Source organism: Caretta caretta, chromosome 1 (assembly GCF_965140235.1).
Source record: "Caretta caretta isolate rCarCar2 chromosome 1, rCarCar1.hap1, whole genome shotgun sequence".
NCBI classification, from domain to species: domain Eukaryota; kingdom Metazoa; phylum Chordata; order Testudines; family Cheloniidae; genus Caretta; species Caretta caretta.
In genome coordinates, this window is record NC_134206.1 from 68,303,805 (window position 1) to 68,317,270 (window position 13,466).

General features: G+C 39.4%; 1 long non-coding RNA gene across 15 annotated transcripts in view; it reads right to left on the reverse strand.

The window, feature by feature from the left end:
- The window catches only part of LOC125637367 (uncharacterized), a 308,688-nt gene that overhangs the window by 185,837 nt on the left and 109,385 nt on the right, over positions 1-13,466 (reverse strand). For all 15 annotated transcript variants that reach the window (XR_012668650.1, XR_012668648.1, XR_012668647.1 and 12 more), the window contains one exon: positions 8,592-8,627. This is a non-coding gene — a long non-coding RNA (uncharacterized LOC125637367). The remainder of the gene's footprint in view (positions 1-8,591; positions 8,628-13,466) is intronic.

Consider the following 13,466-nt stretch of genomic DNA (forward strand, 5'->3'; position numbering starts at 1 on the left):
TATAAAAATGGACAGAGATTGAGCTGAGCTACAAATACAAATGTATACTTAAATATTTCACGTGCGTAAGGACCATTTTGGTAGGGCAACTCTAGTAGACTGATATCCCTGACTAAGAAAAGTGGCATTTGGCAACATTTAATAACCTATATCAGGTCTGACCATCACTGGCATAGATAACACAAGGGATCAAATAGTAGAAAGAAAATTCTTACATGATTCCCGGAGAAATGGATAAAGGTCTCCAATGGCAGAAAGCTGATTCAGAGAAATACAGCAACTAATCAGTATTTGGACCTTGAGTGGACCCAGTCTGGAGAAATACACCACATCAGTAGGGATTTCAGAAGGCAGATTTGAAAAGTACAACACACAGGAGGTGCTTTACATCAAATGAACACACACATCATTAACAACCTGTCATGTAACAGATGTAGAGAGCACAAGAAGTACTTAGAGACATTATTCCAAGGAGAACAAGTCATCGGATTTTTTGTCCTTTTGATATAGAGCTGCAATTAGAAGCCCTGTATTCATTTTATATGACATATGTTATATTATTATTATTCTGTCTGTTCTAGGGGCTATGAGTAAACCCATATAGATATCTGTCTTTGTTTCTTGATACTAACCATGTCAAAATGAGAAAAATCAGCTCATTTCTTACAAGTGAAACAAAGGTGACCTGCACTTTATTTTTAAACAACTAAATGTGGTTTTATATACTGAATGTCCCAAATAGCAAGGGTAATGTGAACACTCTGCACATAAATTATTTAACTTACCTTGCTTGTATTCAGCACATGTCCCTTGAAATCCAGACTAACAGCCTGGATACACTCTGTACGTCCACGCAATCCCTAGGACTGTATGATCATACACTGACCCCTATCATATACTGACATCATAGCTACCAAGGAATCCCACTAGACCACACTGACGGTGGTGGGTAAATGGAGGGGTTTTACTGTGCATGATTTTGAAAACAATACTATTTTATATCCCAAAGGGCATTATAAAATAATATTGTACCAAATGTTTGCCTAGGACAAGATGGTTGTCGCAATACCACAGACCACAACCACTCTGATCTCACAATTAATTCAGGGATAGATCCAAAATCACAGGATCCTAGGAATGTAGAGTCCTGCTGTCAATGTGAAGATCTGAGCAGCAATGGTCCCAGCATGCTAACAAATACAACATACACAGACTTGTTAAAACATTATATAATACTCCAAGTTGACAAAGATAACAGAATTCACCTTGCAACAATTTAGAAAGTTTCTGCTGTCCACTTGTATTTAAATGCTGAGTTGCATTAACAGTGTCTAAAACGAGGTCATCAGATTGTCCAGACAGCATCTTCATGTCTGGTGGTTAATTATTCTTGACTATATTTAAAATATTTTTAAAAATACACGAGTCATTTGCAAGAGTTAGAATCACTTTTATTGCACTGCAGTTTTCTTTTCCAAAGAAAAAGAATTTCAAATACCCAACGGGCTTTTATAAGGAATGAAGAAATTAAAAAACTGCTTTAAGAATTATGAAAAATACCTTAATAGTTGTCTTTTTAAAAAAGGAGTGTGGAAGCATCTGTCACAACCTTATTGTTATTTAAAAGAAGTTCCATGTGTTAATGGAAATAAAGCCCAGACATGTTCATTCACCCTGAATAGAGACTCTGGCGTTCAAATTCTACAGATTAAGGACAGCTGGATTAAGTTAATGAAAGGACCTTGAGCAGTCATGGTTTACAGGCCCCCTTTGAAAGGTATGGCACTTTGATTTTCATATAGTTTGGCACTTTGTCTTGTTACTCCTCCATCACCATGAAACTTATTACAGTTGACAAACAAGTTGTCTAATATACTGGAAGTATGAAACCTATATAGCATGCATAACTCTGTCTGGATAAAGTACTACAATAAACCCATACTAAAGCAGTCAGATATGGCTTCTTCTGTGTTCCTGACACAAATGACAGCATCTGCACATGGCAACTGCCTCTGCACCATGTTTCTAACTGCATAGGGATATCACTGATTATACAAACAGTGTATAACAGCATTGGGAGTGACCTGCCCACTGCGCTAGCAGAGATGCTTCTGACAATGACAGGCAAAACATGTGTTCGGGAAAAGAGAGTAATGAACAATATTGCCAACTGGTGTGAAAGTGTAACCTAACACTTTGTCAGGCTTTAACAATGATAAAATAAATTGCATAAATATTAATATTAATAATCTTGTCTCAAGGATCTATGAACACTTTACAAAGGTGGGAAAACATCATTAGCTCCATTTAACAGAAAAGGACACTGACCTGAGAGAGACTTGCTCAAAGTGACAAACTGGCAGTCAGGACTGTAACTCAGTTCTCCTGATTCCCAAAGTTCTTAAACATTCAAATAAGCTGTAGTTTGCCAATCCACTTCATGGTCTCTTCAATCAATAACCAAATAGGAAACAGGAAGAGCCACATTATATGGTTCTTACAAGTGATGCATGTATATACTTTCAAGTGCTACCGTGATAGCTGTCCTCTTGGTTGACATATTGGAGATTGAACTGGGAGTATCCTGAGCAGCAAATTCTTATATGTGGATTTTGACATAGAGAAGTGTCCCTATAACCCATACTCACGAGTTACTTACACTCACCAACTGCTGTCCTTGCTAATGCTGTTCAGAGCTATCATACAAAAAAAATTGTAAAAGTTTTCTTTCCATTCTGACTTCTTTCCTTCCATCCCACTCCCTTCTTCAATAACCCCCAACTCTGTGATCCCTGTCGCATCCCCACCAGATCACAAATGCTGCTAATATTTACACTGTGCTTTGGCTGGATGATTGAAGTATCCCACATTAATTATGAAACATTTCATTCTGCCTGGAGGCCCAAGTAGCCAATATGAAGGCAGTTTCAAGCACATGAGGATACAATTGATACCATGGTGCAGCAGAGTGAAAGAAGTGGGAAAGAGATGACAGACTGAATAAATGGCAAGCAAATTGGGGAGGATTGATTGAAAAGATTTTGAGTTATGACAGATATTGAGTTTCTTCAGATAGGACATGATGTAGTCAAGAAAATCTGGAGGGCACATACCATATTAGCATGTTGTTTCTGCTACTGATGAGACTCAACTGCTTACAATAATTGACTCCTCCTGTCTCCAGAATAACTTCTAATGGTCGCTTAGTGTTTGTGCCCAGGGTAGTATAAATTTAATACATGAACATTCCTTGTGGGATTGCTACATAAAGAAATGTATTCTGCCAAGCAGAGGGATGAATTCAAGTATCTAACAGGTACTTTTCATCTCTAAATACTGGGCATATTTAATATAATTTTTAAAGCCTGTACTAACTTTCTTTAAAATTTGAAAAAGTTAATTTCACAGTTAAATATGTGTTTGAAACAAACGAAAGAAGTAGAGTGACCATAGGAGAAGGCTAAAGTGTTGCTTAACAAGTTGCTATTTCTGTTCACAGCCCAGATGGGAAAAATACTAATAATACTGTCAAAGTTTCATTTACTTATTTAAAAAATAATAAACCAACATGATTAATAATAAGATCCTGATGTACTTTGGAAACAATATTTCTCAGAATTTTTTCTTCTGCCCAACTTCTATTCATGGTAATGCAATCTGGATCAATATTTACAAAATTCATCCACCATTTCTTTAGTTATTTTCCTGAAACATTTTCCACAATGAGTCGGCTTCTCTGAGAAGGAAGTTGGCAGATTATTTCTGCTGTTACTCTTTTTCTATTCTCTGCTGAAAATACAGAATATTATGCCAAAAATAATTTCCAGATTAGTATGCTATTTTTATTAGTCTATAGTATACACATTTTTAAAAGTAATTTACTGATAGCTGGCAACTCTTGTCTGCCACTTGTGTGATTTTGCTTTCAGAATGCAGCAAACAGGATTGGTGCGACCTTTCCTTCCAGGGTATCGGAATTTACATTAGTATCATACCAGTTTTTAGTAACTGGGAATCATTAATTCCATGAGAAATTATGACAAATCTTAGCCTTAAGGCTAGAACACTCTTGAAGCATGCTAGCGCAGATTTTAACAGATGTCACTTTGTACCACTGATGACCATTCTGAAGTTCCTGTTACACTGCAGACAAATTAATTGTGACATACTAATGTAATTTTCTTTTACCATGAACTGTCAGAGTACAAAACTTGTCCAGTTCAGAAAGACAATAATTTCATGGACAATCACTCTTCACTGTACCTCTGATTAAGAAGCTTTTATAAATAATTCAAGCTGTGACTGATTAGTTTTTATACTGTCAAAAAGACATGCCTCTTTAAATCATGCCTAGATTTAAAAAAAAAAAAAACCCACAACCCCACAGTTTCCACAACAACCCTAAAAATCACAAAAGTAGAAAACATCTTGTTGATCCAGGCAATCCCAAGCCAATACAAATTGTTCACTATAATACTTGGTTCAGTTTATTTTCAAAAAAATCAAACTAATTGTGTTTATTGCACATCCCTTAGGATGCAAGAGTTTTAATAAACCCCAGAAAATGCGTTTTTTTTAATATTATCACAAGGTTAGGCCCTGGTTATTTAATAAGAAAGTTATTTTCTTCTTATTAAATATGTATAGGCCCTGATCCAGCTCCCATTAAAGTCAATGGAATGACTTCTAATGACTTCCTTGGCAGTTGGATGAGGCCATATTGCAGAAGCACTCAAAGGCCTCAGCTGGGATGTTGTGTTAAATGCTGCACAAATATAACTTAAGACATGGCCCCATGGAAGTTAGCGGAAGTTTTGCCATTTCCTTTACCCACATGATCAAAGAGGATTACATCTGGAGGGTATAAATATCCTGCCCTGACTGCATGCCTGACAGGTCAGTGCCCACACCTGAGCTGGACTTCTGGGTCCCTATTACTCTGCTCACCTCTTTTGCCTTTCCCTCATAACTCAAGGAAGCAGGAACCCTTATGGGGTCCACAATCCCTTTCTTCTTGCTGCCCAGACAAAGACCTACTGCATTCAGTTGTGGAGTGCACTTTATAATAAGTAAATATTTTAAGTTATTTAGTATCCTGTCTGTCTCTCAGCCTAGCCCTCTTTAGTTAGCTTAGCAGGATTGTGGCAAAGGCAGGTCTTGAGGCAGGATATGAAAGTAGAGAACCTAGCTGCACTCAGTTTTGGTTCTAGATGGATTTTTTTTCTCTGTATATAGGAATGTGTTTGATCAACCTACTTGCAACAGTGCCTGGGCTTACCTAACCACCTTCTCTGACTCTGACATAGCAACTACATGCTTTTAAATGGTATTTAACTGGCTCTGAGCATGCTCATTTTATCTTACTATATTCTCCTAATTAATTCTGCTTCGTCTACTTTCTTCTAGAACAGACCTGAAACTTAACTTTCCATTAATATAAAACAATGAGAACACTCCAGTCTTTTTTGTTTTATATCATAAGGCAACACAGTTGATTTCAATAGTACAGTCAGTCTATCACATGTACAAATGCCTTCAGCCAGAAATGCAAAGTCAACTGTTATAAAATCTCTATACAGAGTGAACAGAGAGATTAGTCCCTCACTTCCATCAGTTTCTCCTTATGTTGCCACAGTCTTTCCCCATTTGGTCCATCATAACAAAGTCATTGTGGTTCTATTTCTTGATTTCTCTGAGATTCTGCCAATATCCAGTTTTTCCAAACAAATTTAAAGATCTGGTCTGACTATACATGCATTCATGTAAAACCAAAAGTCATCTTTCACTCTAGTTATTTATTTTCTAGAAACTTTTCATTTAGCATTCCAGGTTACAATTTGCATGAATAATCAGGATTTTTCCCCTTTCCTTTTTTGGAAAGTTGTAGGAATCTAATGGAATAGCCCTATGGATTTCAACAGGGATGAAACAATAGAAAATATTCTAAAACCGTAATTTAATAGAAAATTATAGCCTTCCTATGGAATTTTGTACTGTCTAGTAGATTTTAATTGGATAATTGTATCCCTTCTATTGATCTGTATAGGTAGGATTCAACTTTTTATAGAGAGGTCACCATTCATTCTAAATGCTACAGCAACTTTCCATAAGAGAGACAGCGGTATGATATTTTGTATCCCTGATCCTTCTTTTTTTCTCTCTTCTTTTAGGAGAAGGTACCAGAGCTTTCCTGGGCTATCATGTACCACCCTCCAGAGTTGACTCTTACTCCTCACTGTAAAGAATTCCTTCCTTCCTGAAAGGTCTGGGCTGGAAATATTTCAAACAACTTCTAAATATTCAGTCTGGCCAGAATATTTAACTCATGAAGAGAACTGAGCTTTAATAGAGACACCACAGCATGCTAGGTTCTGGTTGTCTTATTATTGATCACTTGTACTGCAGAAGTGTTTGGAGACCCCAGTCATAGGCCAGGGCCCCGTTGTGCTAGGCATTGTACAAACAGGTAACAAAAAGACAGTCTCTGCCCTAAGGAGTTTACAATCAAAACCCACTTGGAATAAATAGGTCACGTATGCACAATAGGCACTGACTCTGTGGGTGCTCCAGGGCTCAAGCACCCACAGAAAAAAAAATAGGGGGTGCTCAGCACACATGAGCTATAGTGGTTCCTGTCACTCTCCCCCTCAAGTTTTGTAACTGAGGTCTGATCACTGGGCCTGCCCTAGGCCCACACAGAGCTTGAGTGTGGAATATGATAAGTTTACAAAAAGAACAGGAGTACTTGTGGCACCTTAGAGACTAACAAATTTATTTGAGCATAAGCTTTCGTGAGCATTCGATGAAGTGAGCTGTAGCTCACGAAAGCTTATGCTCAAATAAATTTGTTAGTCTCTAAGGTGCCACAAGTCCTCCTTTTTGAAAATTTATTTGAGCATAAGTTTTGTGGGCTACAGCCCACTTCATCGGATGCATAGAATGGAACATATGGTAAGAAGATAGATATATACATACAGAGAATGTGAAAAGGTGGAAGTAGCCATACCACTGTAAGAGGCTAATTAATTAAGATGAGCCATTTTCAGCAGGAGAAAAAAACTTTTGTAGTGATTATCAAGATGGCCCATTTAGACAGTTGACAAGAAGGTGTGAGGATACTTAACATGGGGAAATAGATTAAATATGTGTAATGACCCAGCCACTCCCAGTCTCTATTCAAACCCAAGTTAATGGTATCTAGTTTGCATATTAATTCAAGCTTAGCAGTTTCTCATTGGAGCCTGTTTTTGAAGCTTCTTTTCTGTTGCAAAATCACCAAATTCTGTACTGCTAACAGCTTCTGCCCTTGGGGCAGGGAGTTTGTTTATAAACAGAGGCAGGGTGATTAAGATAACAAAAGGCTTGTCATTAAATTAAATTAAGGATCCTTAGATGATCCTGAAAGCATTGCCAGCACTCCTGTTAAAAGATAAGAAACAAAGGGTAGGAATAAATTGTCAGTTTTCAGAATAGAGGGAGTTAAATAGTGGTGTCCCCCAGAGGTCTGTACTGGGACCAGCGCTGTTCAACATACTCATAAATGATCTGGGAAAAGGGGTAAAATAGTGAGGTGGCAAATTTACAGATGATACAAAATTACTCATGATAGTTAAGTCCAAAGCTGACTGCAAAGAGTTACAAAGGGACCTCACAAAACTGGGTGACTTGGCAACAAAATGATAGATGAAATTCAATGTTAAGTGTAAAGTAATGCAAACATAATCCCAACTATACATACAAAAGAATGGGGTCTAAATTAACGGTTACCCTTCAAGAAAGAGATTTTGGAGTCATTTGCAGTACTCTGGAAGCACTATGCACTTTTGTCTCTGCTTGTTATTTCATGAGGAGTTTGAACAGCGTAGGAAAAAGATCATTCTGCAACCCTTCTGGGATATACAGATTGCATACAGATCTATAATGACCTCTCACTGTGTTCCACATGGATGTGACACTCTACAGGGAAAAGTCTGACAGAGCTTTCTCTTCAAAGTCCTTTAAAAGCAAAGATGTTGTCTTTGCTTTTAAAATAATATCACAATAATTTGACCTCTCAGACTATGTGAGTTGTCATACCTAATATATCCAAAATACAAACACCAAAAAACCAAACTAGTCAAACCCATGAACTAGCACAGCATGTTTTAACTTTTCTTTCAGCATGAAACAAGGAAAATAAATCCCATCAGTAAGTAAATGAAGTGAATCTCAGCATAACCAATCTATGAGCCTAAAATGAGTTTAACTCCATGGTGGGAAGGTTTCAGATTCATAAATTATAAACCCAGAAGGGACTACTGTGACCATATATACAAATTTAGGGGGAGATTTTCAAAGACACAAAGGGCAGTTGAAGCATCTAATTCTATTGTCTTTTAGTGGAAGTTGGGTTCCTAACTGCCATTTGGGCCTTTGAAAATCTCACAAAGATAATAATAAATTGGCCCATGCCCACAATTCAAAATCCTGATAGCTAATAACCTGCTTTGAGTTATTAATGTCTCAAATGTAATCAAAATGTTAATAGAATTTAGGTTTTGATATAGGGGATTGTTTACCCCAACTTGACTGAGGAAGAGAAGGTTACTTACATTGTGCAGGTTCTTCGAGATGGTTGCCGAGACAGCCTGTTCGGAGGAAATAAAAGACATATTACTGAACAGTCATAGAATGAATACAAGAAAGACATATATCCATAAGTGGAAACAATTCAGCGCTTGGTGCCAAGATAAACAGATCTTACCAACATCTTCCCTTCTAACAAGGGTCCTGGACTACATATTAGAACTTTAAAAACCGGGACTCTTCACAAGCTCCATCAAGGTACACTTGGTGGCTATCACAGCTTTCCAAGAGAAGGTGGATGGAATCACTATATTTGCCCACCCAATGACTAACCGCTTTCTTAAAGCATTGAGAACACCTACTCCCACAATAAGGAAACTGCCACCCAACTTCATCTTATGCAGTCTTATGGGAAAGCTGTTTGAACCCCTTGCAATTGGCTCATTACTACATTTATCTATGAAGGTGGTTTTCCTCATCATCATCACATCCTCCAGACGAGTGGGAGAGCAAGGTGCCCTAATGGTACATCCTCCTTACACAACGTTCTTTAAAGATAAAGTTACTTTAAGACCACACCCCAAGTTCCAAATGGATATCAGGATGCATCCATCTTTGCTTCCAAAAGAGCAACCTACAAGCCCCAGTGGGAGTCCGCACACTTTACCAGAGCACAGGCAGCTTCTGTGGCCTTTCTCAACAATGTCCCCATTACCGACATTTGCAGAGCAGCAACCTGGGCATCAGCCCACACATTGACAGAACACTATGCTATAGAACAACAATCAACATCAGATGCTTGTTTTAGACTCACGGTGTTATCCAACATTTACAACACAACTCCGAAGCCCCTCCCTTCCACTGAGGAGCACTGCTCAACAGTGACCTAAAGTGGAGCACCCACAGGGACACTCCAAGAAGAAGAAGAAGAAGAAGGAGGTTACTCACCTTGTGCAGTAACTAAGGTGTTTTGAATTGGCTGTCACTGTGGGTGCTCCACTACTCTCCCACCTCCCCTCTACTTCAGAGTTTCATACAGATTCTCTGCGGTAGAGAAGGAACTGGGGGGCGGTTGGTTGTGCAGCACTATGTAACCACCTGGAGTGGTGCAAGACAGTGATGGCGCGTGTGTGACCCAACTAGGCACTGCTACCACAAATCTCTGTTTCAGGTGTAAGGTGTACAGACACCTAAAGTGGAGCACCCAACAGAGATGCTCCTCAAAGAAGAAGGGAATTGAGTTGCTACACACGTTCTCTGATTATTAGGTTATTTTCAGAATAATGGATGTATTTACAGTACCACACTAGACCTTCTGATCATTAGACCCATTCAGAAACTTTAGGGATGAGGGCATTTGGGCCTTAGTCTGAAGTTGGAAGTATAATTCTCTATGTAATTTGGTCAGGAACTTTTCAGCTAAAAAATTTTCAATTTGTAGAAACCAGAACTTTTGATGGAAACATATTGGTTATGAAAAAACTTTTGTCAGGATTGTTTTTCAGGTCCAGGAGGAAATTTCCTGTAACACAGAGAGAGAGATCCAGCCCAGAATAGCCAAGCAGTTGGGGGATTCATGTAGGAGACCCGGTGTTCAGTCTGCTAGATTCAGACTACTGACTTGAGCCTGGGTCTCCCACATCCCAGCAGTGTACCCTAACCATCTGGCTATCCCAGGGATCTCTCCCATATCAAATGTTTTTGTGAAATTGAATTCTCGTTTCCAGGCAGCCCCGTATGTAATCTTACCTCTGGTGTGCTTGGCAATAAACTCTGTAAGTAATTGGCAGGTTCTAAAGGGAGGTCAACCTTTCTTATTTTAAGTATCTGTTAATTTCACACACACGCGCGCACACACACACATCCCGAAGAGAAATTATTTGAGGGCACAGCCACCAGTAAATCACAGTTCTTCTGCCACTCGGAAGAATAACAGTAATTTATTGCATTTAATCTGGAAGAGGTTAAATACATTACAGTTACTATTCTGATTCTATTTGACTGGGATACGGCACACTTAAGCCAACTGCTCAGATGATTTATTTGCCTGTCTAGATAAACTGCCTCCTCGTGTCTGCATCTCATATTTAAATATAGTTTAACTTAGGCTATGCCTACACTTAGGACAGTGTGCAGAGTACATACATGGCATGCCCCCCGGAACACAGCTATAACTAGCAGTGTAGAAGGTGAGGCACTGCTTAGGTGAGTAGACACATCAGAATCTTAGGGTATGTACCCTACATGGCTCTCTACGCACAAAAGCAGTGGCTTCCATGGCTATGCTGCTATTTTTAGCAGTGTAGCATCCTGCTGCCTCTCCATTGCAGGAGTGTTTCCCCACCAAAGGGAAAGGCTCCAGCAACAGGAAAAGGGTCTGGCAGGGGGAAGCAGTGGGAAAAATCTCTGACAGCTCCCCCCTGCCAGAGCCTTTTCTCCTGCCTCCCCTGTGCCAGAGCCTTTCATTGCCATGTGTAGCTACACACCACTGTGTGGATGCACCCTACTCCACTGCAACATGTAGCTGCATGCCGCCACCACTGTAGACAAGGCCTTAATGTTAAAAATAGTGTGTTGGGGGGTAGAATATATTCCAGCTATAACCACTTTACACACAGCAGGGAATGCAGGGAATTAGGAGCCACCATACTGCATGAGACCAGTGAGCCAGTTAGTTCAGAATCCTGGCTCTGACAGTGGCCAGAACCAAGGACTCTGTTTTCCATTTCATTTGGCAGTCTGTTGATCACTCTCTCATTGATGGGGTTACAGGCAAAGTGCTAGAATTGAAAAAAAATAGCTAAAAAATGTATTTCACAGCCAGGTAAGGTTTCCAAGATTCCAATACATTTAAAGTGATTTCCTTGAAAAAGCCAAGGTAGAGGTTTGTCAGATTTGTTGGCTTTCTCAGAACAAAATCTTTTAGGCGCTCTAATTGCATACACCATTCAGATAATATCAATTACATTTATTTCTCTAATAGTCTTGCTCATTTATTTCAAAGTGCTACTAAAGCACTATTCTGTAATTTTTCCAATTGGGTTTAACTGATCCTGAAGAGCCAGAAGTTGTTGGTTTACCAAAGCAGTCACATTTCAAAAGTTTTTCCAAGTTTGCAAGATTCTATCCGGGTGCAAGTATCACCAGCAATATCTCTCATACTGGAAGAAATTTTTGACGTGCAACTCCTGACACTGCTTCCTTCCTGACATATTGAGATAGCCCTGCCCCTTCTCACTTGCTGGTCCCCACCACAGCCAGAGACAGGAAATCTCAGGGGTGTAGCGGTTAGCTAGATAGTTATCTGTGGCATCATTACACTACATTTCAAGTTTATCTACTGACCAGTGCCATCCACCCTTTAGGTTCCTTTACTATTAACATTAGTACCAGCGGAGCATGGTCCTGAAATGCTAATTGAGCCAAATCTGACAAACAATTTCTCTGGCAACCAGATGAATATCAAGAAAAGAGTAATCTAATCTCAAATATGATTGGTGTCTCAGTGAAAAAAGTGCAATCTCCTTTCAGAGGCTGCAGATGGCATCTTACATGTTTTTGTCTCCTAAAAGTTTTCCTAATTTTTTCACTTTCAAGTTCAGAGAGTTAGTGGGACCTGAGCAATTTTAGAAAGTATATATATAACAGTGACACCTAGAACAGGGCCCCATTGTGCCAGGTATTCTACAAACAGATATGGTATGGCTTCACAGCAGAGGGTACCAGGATACAGGTACTCTGGCTTGCCAAGCCCACCTGTAAATGTCCACACTGCAGAGTCACATACAACTCATACCAATGTCCACGCTGCAGTTACCCGAGTTTAGCGCTAGGATTTATGGGGGTATATCCCCAGGTTCTTAGCACCTGACTACCTTGAGCCAGTCTAGGAATTTATTGGTGATGTATTGTGGGAAATCTTGTCTGTCCTTGAGTAAGAGGCAGTTCCTACTTTGAAGAGCTAACCATCTAATTGGATAAAACCACCCATTGGAGGGAAGGGAAACAAAAGGAAAACTGACTTTCTTGAAGCCCACTTAGCAGCACAGTGGCAAAGCTGGAAAGAAAACCCCCATCTGCTGAGTTACAGAGCAGTGTGTCTTGCAGTAGACCATGCTATCTTGTTCACAGCCTCAGCCAGTCACTGATCATTATATTCAGGATGAGGAAGGAATTTTTTCCCCCAAGGCAGATTGACAGGGACCCTAGGATTTTCATAATCCTTTATGACATGGGGTGTGGGCCACTAGCTAGGTTCATCTGGGTATAGATCATATAATCAATTCCATGCTATTGCAGGTCCTCAGGCATTGGTCATCGCAGTCCCTCCTGTTCTCTGCCTGTGGCACATAAGAGATTAGTATCCTGGGGGCTGTAATACTTTGGTCTAATTCTGGTTGTTGGGTTTGGTGTGGTGGTGGCTGGGGGGCGTTTAGTGGTCTGTGATATACAGGAGGTCAGACTAGATGATCTGGTGGTCCCTTTTGACCTTAAACTCTATAACTCTAGTAGTGACAATGAGTCCTACCACTCCCTATTCCCAATGTTCCACGTGTATGCAAATCTTGAATATGTAATTAAAAATAATCAGACTAGAGATAGCATATAAATTTTATTCCCAGTTTCTCCAACAACCAGTGCAATCCTACCCTCCTCTCATAGTATTGTTGCAGTCAGATGAATGGAACATATTTATGCACACACAAAAACTTCTCACCACCCTGGCTCTTAACATACTATGAAGAGTAGAAATACCCCTCCACACTTCAAATTTTCATGCTCAGTGTTTGATGAAAGGAGATTCTTGAAAGAGGGGAAAATCATCCTTTAGTTTCTTTTTAGATAAGAACGCTCATTTTACAGGGATGGTCATAGTCTAATGTCTAGTGAGATAATTTTAC